We start from the raw sequence: 15,543 nt of genomic DNA, 5'->3' as shown, positions 1-15,543 counted from the left end.
AGTAGCACCTAAAAATAAACTAGAGTTCCCATCCAGCCCTAGTCTATGAATCTATGAAATTCTTGGAGTTAGTTGGGAATAACTTTTTGATGGTAGAGTGGCTAACTTAAGGGGAAAACGCTTCAACTTGCTGCTCAGAAACAGGGAAGAATTTGTTGAAAATCATGAAGGTAGAAGGTATCTTGGGTGACAATGATCATTAAATGATAAAGAGTTCAAGATCCTAAGGGGAAGAAGGAAGGAGAGCACCAGAATAGTACTACTGGATTTCGGAACAGACTCCAACAAACTCAGGGAACCGGTGGGCAGGATACCCTGGGAGAAAAGTCTGAGGGGAAAGGAGTCCCAAAAAAGCTCACTGTACTTTAAGGAGACTCTCTTAAAGGTGCAGAAACAAGCTACCTAATGAGGCAAAAGAATGATAAGTGCAATGGGAAGCCAGCCTTGCTAAATAGTGATCTCTTCAAGGGTTGATACTCGAAAAGGAATCCTATAAAAAGTGGAAATTTGGTCATAATAGATACATATACTAAAGAAGAGTATAAAAGTATTGCATGGGCCTCCAGGGACAAAATTAGGAAAACTAAGGCACAATTTGAGATGCAGCTGGCAAGGGACACAAAAGGCAATAGAAAGGGATTAAGTATGTCAAAAGAAAGAGGTAAATGAAAAGGAAATCATAAGTCCCCTACAGAATGCAGAAGACAATCTAGTTACGGATGATAAAGGGAAAGCTGAAGTACTTAATGCCTTTTTTACTTCAGTCTTCACTAGCAAGGGCACCCACCAAATGAAAAAGTACAGCTGGCAAAAAAGATAGGGAAGGAGACAAACAGCCCAAAGTAGAAGAATAGGTTAGGGATTACATACAGGACCTAGCTTTCAAATCAACAGGGCTAGATGGGATGCACCTAAGAGTACTGAAGGAATTAGCCAAGGTAATTTCAGATCCATTAACTTGTGGAAGTTGGACAAGATCACACATGACTAGAAAATGTCAAATATAGTGCTCATTTAAGGGAAGAAGGAAGATCCAGGGAAATCACACACAAGTCAGGCCAACCTCCATACTTGGAAAGATGATGGAACAGGTCCTCAAGCTATCTATTGTGAAGCGCATGGAGAAAAACAAAGTGATTAGGAACAGCTAGCATGGATGCATCAAGAGAAAGTCAAGCCTGACCAATCTGATTTTCTTCTATGATAAGGTGACAGGTTATATGAATGAAGGAACAGTACCAGATCTGATATACTTAGACTTTACTATGGCTTGTGACAGTTTCCCATGATATTCTCAATAACAAGCTAAGGAAATACAGACTAGAGGAAAGCACTGTATATAATGGATACACAACTGATTAGATCATCCTGCTCAAAGAGTAGAAGTCAATGGCTCAATCTTTAGTTGGGAGAAAGTACAAAGTAGGGTTCCCCAGGGGTCTCTCCCAGATGCTGTATTGTTTAATATTTTCATTAATGATTTGGCTGATGGGACTGAATGCAACCTTAGCAAATCTGCTTAGATTAATGACATAAATTAAGCCCTGGCATTGTCATCACATACAAACCTATCTCCTGGTATTCAGCTCACCGGGGAAATCGTTAGCAGATAACAGAACCTTAACAAAGCAAAACCTCTGTGTATTCTAAGAATAAGTCCAGCAGTTAAGACTTTAAGTTTTATAAATAATAATACTCTACACTTTTACAACAATTTCCACCACAGGAACATGTTACTAATATTAATTAACTACATGCTAGCTCAATTTGAGCTAGAACTCAGGATTTTGATCATAATTCCAAAAGACCCACACAGCTGATTAGTGTCTAATTTCGGAATATAACCCAACTATGGTAACTGCCCTAACTTCAGGCTCTTTCTAAACACACTACTTTCTCCTCATTAGGAGCAAAAAAGAAGCACCAGGGATCTTTACTTCCTTCTCCCAAAGTTCACAACTCCCTTTGACTTAAGGGAAGAAGGGAGTAAATACAGTAAATATTTTTAAAGTTTTGTGCAAAAGGTACTAAAGTGTATCTATGACCGGGCTATGGAGGCTGCCGAAATGTAACAGAGTCCATGCACAAATCACAGTATTACTTTTGGCCCATTTTTACTAACTGGAGAACTGTACCTATGCAACAGCATCCAGTAACCACAGGGCACAAGCTCACATATACAGCAGACCAAAGTTTACTATTTCAGTTCTCCACCCCCATCCCCACAAAAAACCAAAAACTACACAGTTCCTGGATGAGCAATGATGTAGTTACTGATCGTTACAGATTTGCTTCCCAAGGACGGAATTTAGGAAAGTCTGAGTTACAGTAAGGGTCAGTAGCCATGTGTGTCAACTTCAGGTAAGTAAAACATTAAAATAGCAAAGTGAGGCTAAAAAGGTGTCAAGCTCTAACGCTTGCTGAAAACTGAATGAGCTGGGAGCAGAAATAAATCTTACTGTGTTAAACATAGTTGTTTTAATGAGAGAGAGAGAAAGGCAAGAACAGTACCTTTCATAATATGAAAACAGTAGAATCATAATCTGACCTAATAAATCTTAGTCTCTGAGTAACAACCATGTAGAAGGTAACAATGCCCCCCTGATTAGGCTGTGTAATAGTCAAGAGGCTGCACCTAAGCATGAAAGATACATTATATAAAGAATGCATCAATTTGTTGAAAAAGTCATTCCCATGCTACATGACAGAGACACAAAGTAGAAGAAACAATTCTAGTCCTAAACATAAAAACTGGAGAGCCTGAACTAGAATCAATGATGAAAGGTATCTGGTAGGGGTGCACCAATAGTGATTTTGGGGGCCAATAGCCAATATTTAAGGAGGCATGTCAGCCAATACTGATCCGATATTCAATACAGCTGCCTCCAGGTGGTAAATCCAGTGTAGTGAAAGGGGAGGGGGGAGGTAAAGGGCATGGGGGGGGCAGATCAATGCCCCCACTGTGAGGGTAGGAGCAGGGACAGGCGCTACCCAGGGGAGCAGAGATGCAGGACTGAAGTACAGCTTGTGGTGGGGAGGGGAAGTGGGGAGAAGGCAACTCCTGCTGCTGCTTGCACCCTGGGGTGGGGGGCAGGGGGGCATGTGCCTCCCCCCTTCTCCCTGCCGCATCTGCACAGGGCCAGGGGAGCTGGAGCCAGCACTGTGCAGGGCTCTTCTTGAGAGAGGCGGGACTCCTGGTAGCACTGGGAGGGGCTGCAGCCACCCCAAATGTCTCTGCAGTTCTGTTCTCAGAGCTGGTACCATCAGGCACAGCCCAGCTCTACGTCCCACCTCCACCCACACACTGGGAAGACCTGAGACTGTGCCAGACAGCTGGCAGTAGCAGCGGTGCTGGGAGCAGAGCTGCGGTGAAATCTGGGGTGGCTGCAGCCCCTTCCCACTGCCCGCTCCAAGCCCACGCCCACCAAGAAGAACCCAGTGCAGTACCGAAAGAGCCTCAGAGCAAGCACTGTCGACATTGGAAGGGGCTATAGCCACCCCAAGTTTCACCACAGCTCTACTCCCAGCACTGCCACTAGCCACCCAGGGCAGCCTCAGCTCTTCCCAGTGTGTGGGTGGACGCAGGACATGGAGTTGGACTGCGCCTGGTGGTACAGGGCTGGAAGTGGAGCTGTGGCAAAATTTGGGGTGGCTGCAGCCCCTCCCAGTGCCCACTCCAATTTCAGCCCCTGCCAAGAAGAACCATGCAACACCAGTTGCAGCCCACCCCACACAGATCCAAAGGGCACACCCGCCCTACCCACCCTCTGGGGGTGCAAGCAGTGGTGGGAGCCATGCCTCTGTCCCACCCTCCCCAGCAGTGCCTGCCCCCTTCCTTACCGCAGGGGGTGTTAACCTGCCCCGCCATGCCAATTCCTTCTCCACCTCCCCTTCCAGCTTACTAACTAGAGGCAGCTCTCCATGCTGCCGGCTCTGCTCTGTGCTGCACTGCAGCTCTGCGTGGCACAGGCATTTATTGGCCAAATTATCGGCCCCATCAGGCAGATACCCAATACAGCAAATTTTTTTTATATCTGTACTGATCCAGTACTGGACTGATGCATCTCTTCACCTCCAGTATCTGCCTCTTGACTTTATATTTAACAGCCAAAACTAGGGAATGCATGAAATCAAACCTGCTGCACAGACATCTCCAAAGAGATAAATCTAGGATATCTGCACACTTTTTCAGAAATTAAACTGACTTAATACGTAAGGTGCTCTTTTGAAGGTAGATTGTTTCTATCTGCAAAAAATTCCTGAAATATACAGAATAGCATTATTTTAAAATTGCTACAGAAATAAAGAATCAAAACAGAAGAAAAGAATCTGCTCAGCCCTCCTGCTGCTTCCACCACTAACTGACCATAGCCCAATGTCCCCAATCTCAAAATCCACAAATAAAACAGTTTATGAAATATATTCTGAAGTAACTAAAACACTACACAGAAAAACAACACAAAAATGTGTACCATTTGATGAGCCTAATCATACCAACTTTGCTGGCAGAAATAATTTATTTAATTATTTTCTTTTTGATGAGAGAAACACTTTTAGGAAGATTAGTCTTGATGGAATTCAAACATTTCTGATGAGACAGTATTTCCATGTGGAATGTCAGACTCAAACAAGTGCTATTTAAAAATTAAAGTGAAAGAAAGATGGGAAGAGACAGAAAGAATCATGCCATCAATACAAATATACTCCTTATACCTTCTACACTTTACTGGATAATTCTGTAGTTGAAAAGTAGTAAATAAAAAGCTACTAGGGAACAAACTTTAAGTGCACTCACTTTTTTTTTTTTTTTAAACAAACAACATTCACTGGGGACAGTGCTGTTCAGTCTGCACAGGTGATGCTACTGCAATCGCACATAAGCTGACACCTATTCACCTAAAAAAGGAAAGACAGTTACATGAACATCCAAACAAGAAATCTACTAAATGCTATTTAGAACGAGACTTTACCAATACATTTTCATGTTATATTGTTATTAATTCATCAGTTCAGTTGCACAATAAATTGACAGTTATTGGAAATTATTAAGATTAATTTGTAAAAGAAGGGATCACAAAATGACACTTTACCTATTTTGTGGGTTATAAAACAGAAAAATGTAAGAACCATTTTATGCCGCAGCTTTCACCCAAGGATTTTAAAAATGAGGGAAAAATAAAATATCATACTCAGTGGTAAAATAAAATATACATGGAATATTCATATATGGAACAGTCCCAAAGGACTGATCTAATGCCTGTAGCTATCTTCAGTGGACTTGTGATCAGGTCCCATATTCCTTCAAATGTCATACAAGCCTTGATGCTGCTGTAAATCTTCTCCCAATCGCTGTTCTGGGCCTTATCTTAAACAAACCCCAAGCCTAAAATTCCCTCCAGAACCCTATTAATTTACTTATAAGTTGATCCTTTTAAAAATATAAGACTTTTTCCAGTGCATTCCATCTTCCATTGTTTGTAGGCAATAAACTGAGGCAGGTAGCACATTCTCCAGACCTATCCACAGCAGGGGTGGGCAATTATTTGGGCCCGAGGGCAAGATAGGGAGTTTTGATGAGGTATCACAAGCCAGCTCACCAAAACTCCCTATGGGGCTTTGGGTGGGTGGGAAGCCATGTTCAGGAGTGGAGACAGGTGGAATCTACTCCCTGCATGCCATGCCTTGTAGAGGGGGGTAGTTTATGGGGGAGTAGGGAAGGTGGGAAACTGCCTGGGAGCCAGCCAGAGGGGAGGGAGAAGGGGGTAGGGGGCACATGCAACAGAGTTCCTCCAGTCAGTGACTGCCCCCACAGCACTCCACCAGAACTGAGCCTGCCTGGGGCAGCCCATGCCATGCTCCTGCCCACACCTGCTGGCCCCCCCAGCACACAGCTTCTGGCAGGGCAGTTCCCAGTACTGCTGCAGCCAGCCAGGTTCACATTGTCACTAGGAGGTGAAGTGAGCACAGGTGGACCTGGCTGACTGCAAGCCACACTGGGAGCAGCCCAACCACAAGCTGCACGCTGGGTGGGGTCAGTGTGCAGCTTCCAGTGGGGCTGTTCCCAGTGCAGCTTCAGGCAGCCAGGTGCTGCTGTGCTCCCCTTGCCTCCAGCAACTGCTCCTCCTCCCCCCCGCTGGACCACTCTGGTCAAGCGGCAGGGAGCAGGGAAATGTACAGGGGGTGGGCACTTCAGCCCTATGGCTCCCACCCAAGGTAAAGGGAGCAGAGGAGCATCTGGCTGGCTGCACACATGCTGGGAACGGCCCCACTGGAAACTGTGTGCTGGCCAGGGCCTGAGGTGCCCCAGCAGAAACAGGTGGGCCTCAGGAGCTTGTGGAGCATTGTGGGGGCAGCCGCAGGCTGGATCCAGTCAGTTGGCAAGCTATATTCAGCCCACAGGCCATATTTTGCCCACCCCTGAGGTACAGCAACACAGTTAAACATTGCAAAACAGCTGCATTTGGAACAAAGAGAGGCAGGCAATGTGCAAGCAGGGCACAATTTAACTATATAATTATTCAGGACAACTTTCTTCAACAACAAAATTAAAAAATTGCCTCAAGATTCTTGACCTCCACACAGAAAAGCTGACTGAAGACTGAACATCTTATGCTAAAGGTTCACACAGCACATAAAACTACAACAGTTTATTTACATCAGCAATTCTCCTTGAGGTAACCCAAGATCTTCCTAAAGATACCAGAGAATGCCACACAATTCTCAGTTAGACACATAAACACGATTAACAAGATAAATCCATAAATTTCCAATAGGACTCCACAGTCCTAAAAGTGTTCAGATTTGTTGCACGTTTTCTGAGTTTGTTGCAGCAAAAGAGGGCTCTATTAGTTTTTACTCGTTTTTTGACTGCAGAAAAATCAGAGCCAGAATTTTCTAGTTGGTGTTTTGAGTATAACAAGGGATGCCTTGAGTCTAGAAAGGCTGAGAACCACTGATCTACAAAGGACTCAATCAGACAGATTTTCCAAGATCTAAACCTGATGTATATGCTGAGAACCATCTCTTGCAGCCGAGTTATTCTGTTCTCCTTTTCCATAACTCATTGCACAACTGTTAAGAGAGGATTTATGTTGCAGAAAGCTTTCTAAGCCTGGATTTTCCAACCAGAATGATCTACACCAAGAGTGCTCAACCTCCAGCCCAAGGGCCAGATGAAGCCTGCAGAGCCATGGCACCTGGCCCTCAGGACTCTCCACGGGTTGGGAAATTTGGGGATGGGGGAGCAGTGACAATACCACAGCCCTCCTCTGCTTCCAAATTCCTAAGCCCCGCACAGCAGGCCAGAGGCAGGTTAGGCCACACCCTCTCCCTCCTTCTTTCCCGCCCCCAGCAATGGAACAAGGCCAAGCCGCCATCCCGCAGCCAGATTGGGTTTGGGCTGCCCCGTCTCCTCCACAAGCCAGATGGGGCCACAATGCACCTGCTCTAGGTGCTGAATCAGGACCACCAGTTGGGCAGCGCCTGGTCCATCTGTGGGCCAGGTTCATCCGGCCTGCTGGGGAAAAAGGCTGAGCACCGCTAAACCATACTGTCTACATGAAAATTCAACCTATATAAGTTGTGTCCACTGTCTGAGAACTGGAAAATGTATTTTCTCCATCAGAGCAGCTTTGCTGGTGGCAGCAAGAGCATTATCTGTATTTTAGAACACAAAACTTCTTACCTTACTTAAAACAGGTGTTAGAAATACCAGAACCATATCTATACTACAATTTCTGCTAATGAAACGCACAGTAGAGCTGCTTATGGAGAAAATGATGCATCTCAATTTTCCATAGCAAGTTATGGAAAACTATATTTTAGGCATAGCAATTAGGAGATTTAAACTAATGAACACATTGACTTGAGTTTGTTTTAATCCCTGCAGGAAACCACTTCAGATGAAAAGCAAGCAGAAATGACAAAGTCCATAGCTCTTCCAAAAGTTAACTGAAGTGCTTCCAACAGCAATTAAAGGAATATTAGAAGAAAGTAACCTATTAAATAAATATTAGAAGAAAAAAAAAAAATTATTAAAAAGCTGCACAAAGGTGCCTGGCAAGGGGTAGGCACAGGAAGCTGTGCACATTACAAACCGTCACTGCACCATTTCCACTATATTTCCAGCTTGAGCAGAAAGTCTCCATCAGCAGGAGAGACAGGCAGCTTTGCAGTGAGTGTAAGTGACCCACAAAATAGTCCCAAATATCAGTAAATGGCAAGTTATAGTTGATCCCCAAACCGCTGGAGTTACAGTTGCTATGACAGAGTAGGGGAGAGCACCTACCACCTCCCGCAGCACCTTCTCCCACCGCAGAGCACGCGGGGCGGGAGCGCTGCCCCAGGAGCGGTGGTAAACCCAGTATTTTCAAGCCAAGCAAGTATCAACCGCCTTACACAGCCGCTTCCCTCGCTACATCGGTGCCAACCCTGGAGCGGCAACGGCCTTTGCCCGCCTGGCAAATTCGCGAGTGCGAACCGCGGCGAGAGCGAGCGCCCAGCCCCACAATAAGCAATGAGTCGCTCGGCGAAAGCGCCTCGCTGCCCAGGCCCCCACCAGCACGATCGCGCGGGGAACGGGGCAGGTTCCGCGGTGCCGACGCCCCCGCCCACACGTGGCTGCCGCGGGGCCAGCCACAAGCCGCCCGCAGCGCCGGGCTCCCGCCGCGCCCGGCCCGACCCCAGCAGCTGCTCAGGAGCTGCGCGCCCGACCCGCCGCGCACAGGCGGCCCCGAACCTGCCCGCGCCGCCCGGCGGTACCTCCCCCCGCCCCGAGTCACGGGACAAACCTCAGCTCAGCGCGGGCCCGACACGCGGACGGAAACCGCCCAGGATCGCCCTGCCCGGCCGGACCAAATGATGTAACCAACAGAGGAAAGCATGACAGGAAGCAGCGGGGCACACCTGCATGCCGCGGCCAATCAGCGCGCCTCGTACACAGGCTTCAAAAAGACGACGCACCATTGGAGAAGCTGGTTGGCTAGTTACTATGGCTCCTGGTGACGTGCCAGGGGGTGGGATGGGGTTCAGAGCTGGGCACTTCCGGGCAAAGAGCGCCGCAGCGCCGGCTGTTTCTTTGAGGGGCGGTAGGAATCGGCGCCTCCTGATTGGCCAGGGGAGGGGGCGGGGCTTGGCTTGGCTGTGCCTCTGAGCTAGTGACCGGGGCCGGGAGAGGGTGCTCGGCCAAGCGGGTGGGGCCTTCTGGGAGAAAGGGTCCATTCCTCAAGAAAACGGGCCCCGGGCGGTCCCGGTCTCCACGGGACAAGGCGGATGTCACTGCCTGCTGCACTGATGGAAACTTCTTGGCGCCCCCCGCATGCGCGTGCGAAACCCACGCTGTACCAGCCGGCTCGGGATGGCATAGTTATCGTGTCAGTCGTTGCACTGAAGACCCGCACCGGGCTACGGGCAGCACTTTGCAATGGCTGTCACATCTAAAACGGCCTTACTCCTCCATGCCCTTATGTATAAGTTGTTGATATCTTGTGCTGTTGCTGTACTCCATACCAATAGATAAAATGGGTCTTCCACGCACTCTGCCTTCTCCCTAAAACTGACAAATGACTGCAGACAGTAACAACTGGAATACTCAATTGCATTTCACTGGTTTTATAATATCGATAGTGCTATTACAGCATCTGCTGCAATTGGCGTTATCCATTGATGTTTTCAGTTACTTTACACAGAACTATGTGGGTAAAAGCTGTTCATTACTTGTACAATTTATGACTGTAAATAGAAATACTCAAAACTCATTTGCAGCAGAGATTATACATAGTGTTTTAAACTAGGAGGGTCAAATGTTAACCACTGCGTCAAAGCAAACAGCTGCTCCATCCAGCGTGTAATGCTACTGGTGGATGAGGAAATTCGGGGGTGGAGCTAACTGAGGTGGGGCTGTCACAATCCAGGGCAAGGAGCACAAGGCTATGTTGATACTGCCCCACTCACCCTACAAGCACTTGTCCAACCACCACTTGCATTCTGTCTTCAACAGCACGTGGCCATTTGGTATGCTGTCAGCAGTCCCACCACAATCACCACCACTGCCCTTCCAGAGTCACTGGCTGTCATTATCAACTATCTATCCCTTGATACCAGGATGATGTCTGCAGGCAGAGGGAGGGATTACAGGTGAGTTTAAAGGTGGTCGAGGAGTCCAATCCATGCTCTGCAAGTTTTTCCACAGGTATGACAAGTGATGCCTTGGTGGGGGAAACAACTGTTGACCAGGATGTTGTGCGCTTTCCTTCTTCCTCTGCCATTTCTCAGCTTCCTGAACAACATGGTTCTCTTTAAAGTGGGTTGTAGCTTGATGTATGGTATAGTGCCACTGAGACCTGTTACCAGCCAGCACTTCCCAATTTGTAGGGTCGATGTCACCCTTCTTAAGGTATGCTTTTATGATGTCCTTGTAGCAATTCCTCTGTCCTCTGCAAGTCTGTTTACCATGACTAGTTTGATAGAAGAAGACTCACTTCAGGAGATGAGTGTCAGCCATCTGCACACAATGGCCAGCCCAGTAGAGTTGATGTTTCATGATCTTTGCCTCAATGCTGGTTATGTTAGCTGAAGAAAGAATGCTGACATTAGTGCAGTGGTCTTCCCATGTAATGAGAAGAATCTTCCTGAGGCAACACTGATGGAACTGTTCCAGGCATTTAAGATAGTTTTTGATATGTCACCCACATCTCACACCTGTAGAGAAGTATAGGGATAACCACTGCATTGTAGACCAGGATCTTATTTTCTATCTGCAGATCTTGGTCAGCAAAGACATAGCAAAGCAGCTTTCCAAAGGATATGCTGGAACAGCAAATTCTATGTTTGATTTCTACATCAAGAATAACTGACTGAGAGAGGCAACTGCCAAGGTATGGGAAATGCTCAACGTTTTCCAGGGGTTCTGCACTGGTAATTTGTTGGAGGAGAGGGGCAGCTTGTGCTTCGGCAGGCTGATGGAGCACCTTGGTCTTCCCAATGTGGAAGAGGAAAGAAACACACACATTGTGTGTACATAGATGCATTTGGGGGGGCGGGGAACTAAGTTTCAAACTGTATTTCTCACAAGCATTTTTAGAAGTTTTGCTTTGAATCAAGTTATATACAGAAATAAGATTTTAATTCAGAAAGTGATTTTAAAACAATGTTCCCTTGCTCAAGCTGTCTTCTCCAGCTACTGAATGAAAGGGGTAGGTAACCTGTTCCAGTGCTTCACCACACTCCTAATGAGAGAGTTTTTCCTAATATCCAACCTAAACCTTCCTTGCTGCAACTTGAGACCATTGGTCCTTGTTCTGTCATCTCTCACCGCTCAAAACAGTTTACCTACATCCTCTTTGGAACAACCTTTCACGCAGCTGAAAGCTGCTATCAAATCCCCCCTCAGTCTTCTCTTCTGCAGACTAAATAAGCCCAGTTCCCTCAGCCTCTCCTCAGAAGTCATGTGCCCCAGCCCCCGCACCATTTTCACTGCCCTCCACTAGACTGTCTCCAACTTGTCCTCATCCTTTCTACAGCAGGGGGCCAAAACTGAACACAGTACTCCAGATGTGGCCTCACCAGTGCAGAACAGAATGGAATAATTACTTCCCTCAATCTGCAGGCAACACCCCTACTAATGCAGCCCAATATGCCATTAGCCTTCTTGGCAACAAGGGCACATTGCTGACTCATATCCAGCTTATCGTGCACTGTAACCTCCAAGTCCTTTTCTACAGTTAGTCCCCAGGCTGTAGTGGTGGATGGAATTCTTCTTTCCGAATTGCAGGATTTTGCACTTTTCCTTGTTGAACCTCATACCTTACAGCATTTTAAAAATAATTTTATAGCAAATATTTCTCAAGACATTTTCCCAAAGCAATATCTTAGAAGTCCAAGTGACATCAAACAAAAGTATAAATACTTCTTCACTGATATGTTGAGATAGAAATTCCTATAAGATTATGAATTGTTAAAAATGTATACAGTTCTGTATTCAAGTTAAAAGAAACCAACTTGCAAACAAATTTCCACAGGACAAAGGAAAATGGGAAATTTTTAATATTGAATGTTCTTAGTAGCAGCCAAAACACCATTGTGAAACTTGGGAATGCTTCCTGCCACCTGTAGAAATTGTTAAGAATAGATATGATAATGTTCTTAACACAGAGGAGTTACATATTCCAGGAAAACGCTGTATACCAATGCTGGGTTTTTGGTTGTAGCCATGTTGGTCTAAGGACACAGGCAGGCAAAATTCTTTGAGTAGATGTGATCTCTTTTATTAAACCAACTGAGTAGTTGGAAAAAAGTTCTTAGTAAGCTTTCAGGCACAGTCGCCCTTCTTCAGGCGTAGGGAGTCTCTGCTGTTCTGAAACTCCAAGAAATGAAAGAAGCTAAAAGATGTCATCCTGCCACACTTCTAGCTTCTCTCATTTTCTGGAGTCTCAGAACAGCAGAGAATCCCTATACCTGAAGAAGGGTGACTGCACCCAAAAGCTTGCTAAGAACTTTTTTCCAACTGCTCAGTTGGTCTAATAAAAGATCACATCTACCCAAAGTACCTTGCCTGTATACAGACAGACGCTGAGCAGGGCTACACGAGACACTGTACAGCAAACTGTTGTGTAGTAAGCATCCCTACCTACACATGCAAAATTACACATATACACCCTACCGGCGCGGCCTTGTACTCCCCAGTCCAGCAATACAGCCGGCAGCCATGTGGTGCTGGAGCAGGGCAGGGGCAGGAAGGGAGTGAAATGGCTGGGGGTGAGCGGGGCTGGGCTGTAATTTGCTCTATGGGACCAGGAGTGGGTACAGATGAGCGTAATTTGCTCTACTCAGCACTTAATTTGCTACCTGCAAATGCAAGTAGCAAATTAAGTGCCAAGTAATAACTGCACAGTAAGGAACATGTAGGTGGCCAACCAGGAGCAAATTTGCTCACAGTCAGGGAGCAGGAGACTGCAAAGCAGGGGCTGGGAGATTGCTTTCTGTCCCCAGGAGATGTGTCCAGAACTGGATCCAGTATTCCAGGTGAGGCCTCCCAAATATTAAGTAGAGTATAAGAATCACTTTCCATGATATACAGGTGATATTCCTGATAATACAACTTAGTATGCTATTGGTCTTTTTTTGCAACCCAACTACAATGTTAGCTCATATTTGGCTTGTAGCCCACTATATAAAACCCAGGTCCTTTTCTGCAGTAGTGCAGCCTAGCCCGTCATCCCCAAATTCATCTTTGTGCATTTGACTATTCCATCTTTAGTGCAGGATTTGGCACTTGTCCTTACTGTATTTAATTCAGTTGATTTTGGTCCATCTGTCCAGTTTAACATGGTCATTCTAAATCATAATCCTACTCTCCAAAGTGTCTGCAACTCTACACAGCTTGGTATCATCCACAAGATTATTAAGTGTACACATAATCCCTTCTAAGTCATTAATAAAAATGTTAAATAGTACTAAGCCTAGGACAGACCTCTGGGGAACCCCATTCAATACTTCCTCCGAGTCAGACACTGAGCCATTGATGACTACTATTTGAGCATAATGATCCAACCAGTTAGATACCCACATTATAGTACTTTCATCTAGAGCAGAACTCAGCAACCTGCAGCCCACAGAGACTTGATCTAGTTCATGAAGGTCTGATCCATTCCATGTTTTAAGAATGGCCAGCTGATCCCCCGCTTCTACTAGATCGGGGCAGGCAAAATACGACCCACGGGCTGAATCCAGCCTACCAGGCCATTCTGTTCGGCCCACGGGGCACTTAAAATTTTAGAAAATTAATATTTATCTGCTCCCAGCAGCCTGTCAAAGCTGACAAGCCAGGGGCAGCAGGACCCAGGGGTCACTCTCTCCATTTGACACATTGCTCTATGCATGTCCTTTTACCGCATCTGATAAAATGAGCTCAGGGCTCGCAAAAGCTTACACTATACAGCTCTGATTTAGTTACTCTGTAAGGTGTAAATCTACCCTGCCATTTGCCATTAAAGAAAATACCATTTTGTCAGATCTTTTTCTGAAAGGTTTTTAAAATAAACAACTATTGGTTAAAACATTATTATAGCTTCAGAATACATGTAAGTTGTTTTTTAAACTCTGCATATATTGTGCGTTTCTAGTCAACTTTATCCTTATCTGGTAAAGTGATAACGTGAAGTCTTTGGGTTCTTCAACAATGGACAGATATTCTGGGTAGGAGGACTACTATCAAAAGACATGATCCATCTAACCAGAACTGCAAAGAGAATTTTTTAGAGGTGCACCATTATGTCAGTCCGATATCATATCGGCACCAATATAAAGAAAATTGACTGTATTGGAAATCGTCCTGATTTGGCCAATAATGTGGCAGATAAATGGCCGTGCATGCACGCAGCAGCAACACAGCACATAGGCAGCAAGGAGAACAACCCACCAGCTTAGAGAGCTGCATGCAGCTGGTAACTCTGTGGTGGTGGATGGGGAGGGGGGAGGGAAGGGGCATGGGAGGGCAGATCAAAGCCCCCATGGTGAGGGAGGGAGTGGGGTGGGGCAGGGCAGGACACGGGACAGAGCCGTGGCTTGTCTGGGGGGTATTGGAGGGGGTGGTTCCCACTGCTGCATGCACCCCAGGAAGGGACGGGGGGGGATGTGTGCCCCCCAGATCTGTGTGGGGTGGCTGCCACTATGGACTGCAACTGGGGTTGGGGCTGCATTGGGCTCTTCCCAGCGGGGAGGCTGGGCTGTGCTAGGGGCAGGCAGTGGCAGCAGCACTGTAAGGAGAGGGTTGGGGGGGCTATGGGAAATTTTGGGGTGGATGCAGCCCCTCCCCTCCCCCATAGCTCCCCTCCCAGGACTGCCACCACCCACCCAGAGTGCAGCCTGGCCCGGCCCCTACCGGGAAGAGTCTGACACAGCCCCAGGCCACAGCGGCAACGCGCCCCACACAGATCCGGGGGGGCACACCCCCCCATGCCCTCCAAGGGTGTGTGTAGTGGTGGGAGCTGCCCCCCCACCCCCCCGATATGAGCTGCAGTTCCATCCCCCACCCTGGCTAGGTAGTGTCTGCCCCAGCCCACTCCCTCTCTCATCACAGGGGCCTTGATCTGCCCCCTATGCCCCTTCCCTCCCCCCTCCTCTTCCACCAGGACAAACTTAACATCTGCATGCAGCTCTCCATGTTGTATTGGCAATCTGATCAATATTGGCCAATATGCCTCTGTAAAAATCAGCTATTGGTACTGGCCCCAAAAATCTCTATCAGTGCACCCCTAGAATCTTTGGATGTCATCTGGCCAACCTAGTAAGGAGGGCTTTAAACTAGGTTCCACAGAGGATGGTGAATGAAACCTTCCAACAGCAGACCAAACAATCCAAAGGGGAAAGGACCAAAAGAAGCAGCTCAACTCCAGGAAAGAGCCACAGGATAGCAACAAGTGTTCCAAAAGAAGCAAGTATGTTGAAATGTAAAATGTCTTTGATGTATGTATATAAATGTGAGAAGTATGGGGAACAAATAAAATGAGGTAAAGTCACAGCCTGTAAAAGGAACTACAATCTGAT

General features: G+C 46.6%; 1 protein-coding gene, 1 long non-coding RNA gene and 1 other non-coding gene across 5 annotated transcripts in view; 1 reads left to right on the top strand and 2 right to left on the bottom strand.

Moving 5' to 3' along the window:
* The window catches only part of IARS1 (isoleucyl-tRNA synthetase 1), a 220,151-nt gene extending 211,237 nt beyond the window's left edge, over positions 1-8,914 (bottom strand). The window contains exons 1-2 of one of the 2 annotated variants that reach the window (XM_090022999.1): positions 8,790-8,914; positions 4,796-4,896 (exon numbers count right to left, since the gene is read on the bottom strand). The gene's annotated coding sequence lies outside the window, so the exon portion shown is untranslated. Of the gene's footprint in view, positions 1-4,795; positions 4,897-8,287; positions 8,511-8,789 lie in introns of those variants that run through there. The other variant, XM_090023000.1, reaches the window with a different exon arrangement.
* Positions 2,031-2,165, bottom strand: LOC149855710 (small nucleolar RNA SNORA84). The gene has a single exon (XR_016438616.1). It is a non-coding gene; the product is annotated as a small nucleolar RNA SNORA84 (small nucleolar RNA).
* A 131-nt stretch (positions 8,915-9,045) lies between the features above and the next one.
* Positions 9,046-12,317, top strand: LOC149855708 (uncharacterized). Of its 2 annotated transcripts, none has more exons than XR_016438488.1 (3): positions 9,046-9,086; positions 9,998-10,134; positions 10,761-12,317. It is a non-coding gene; the product is annotated as an uncharacterized LOC149855708 (long non-coding RNA). The 2 variants fall into 2 exon arrangements; XR_016438489.1 differs by lacking the exon at positions 9,046-9,086 and adding an exon at positions 9,172-9,692.
* The last annotated feature ends 3,226 nt before the right edge of the window (positions 12,318-15,543 follow it).

Source organism: Crocodylus siamensis, chromosome 11 (assembly GCF_052110815.1).
Source record: "Crocodylus siamensis isolate JL-2025a chromosome 11, ASM5211081v1, whole genome shotgun sequence".
NCBI lineage: Eukaryota > Metazoa > Chordata > Crocodylia > Crocodylidae > Crocodylus > Crocodylus siamensis.
Note: the sequence above shows the minus strand (reverse complement) of the source record. Positions and strands in the feature narration are given on the sequence as shown.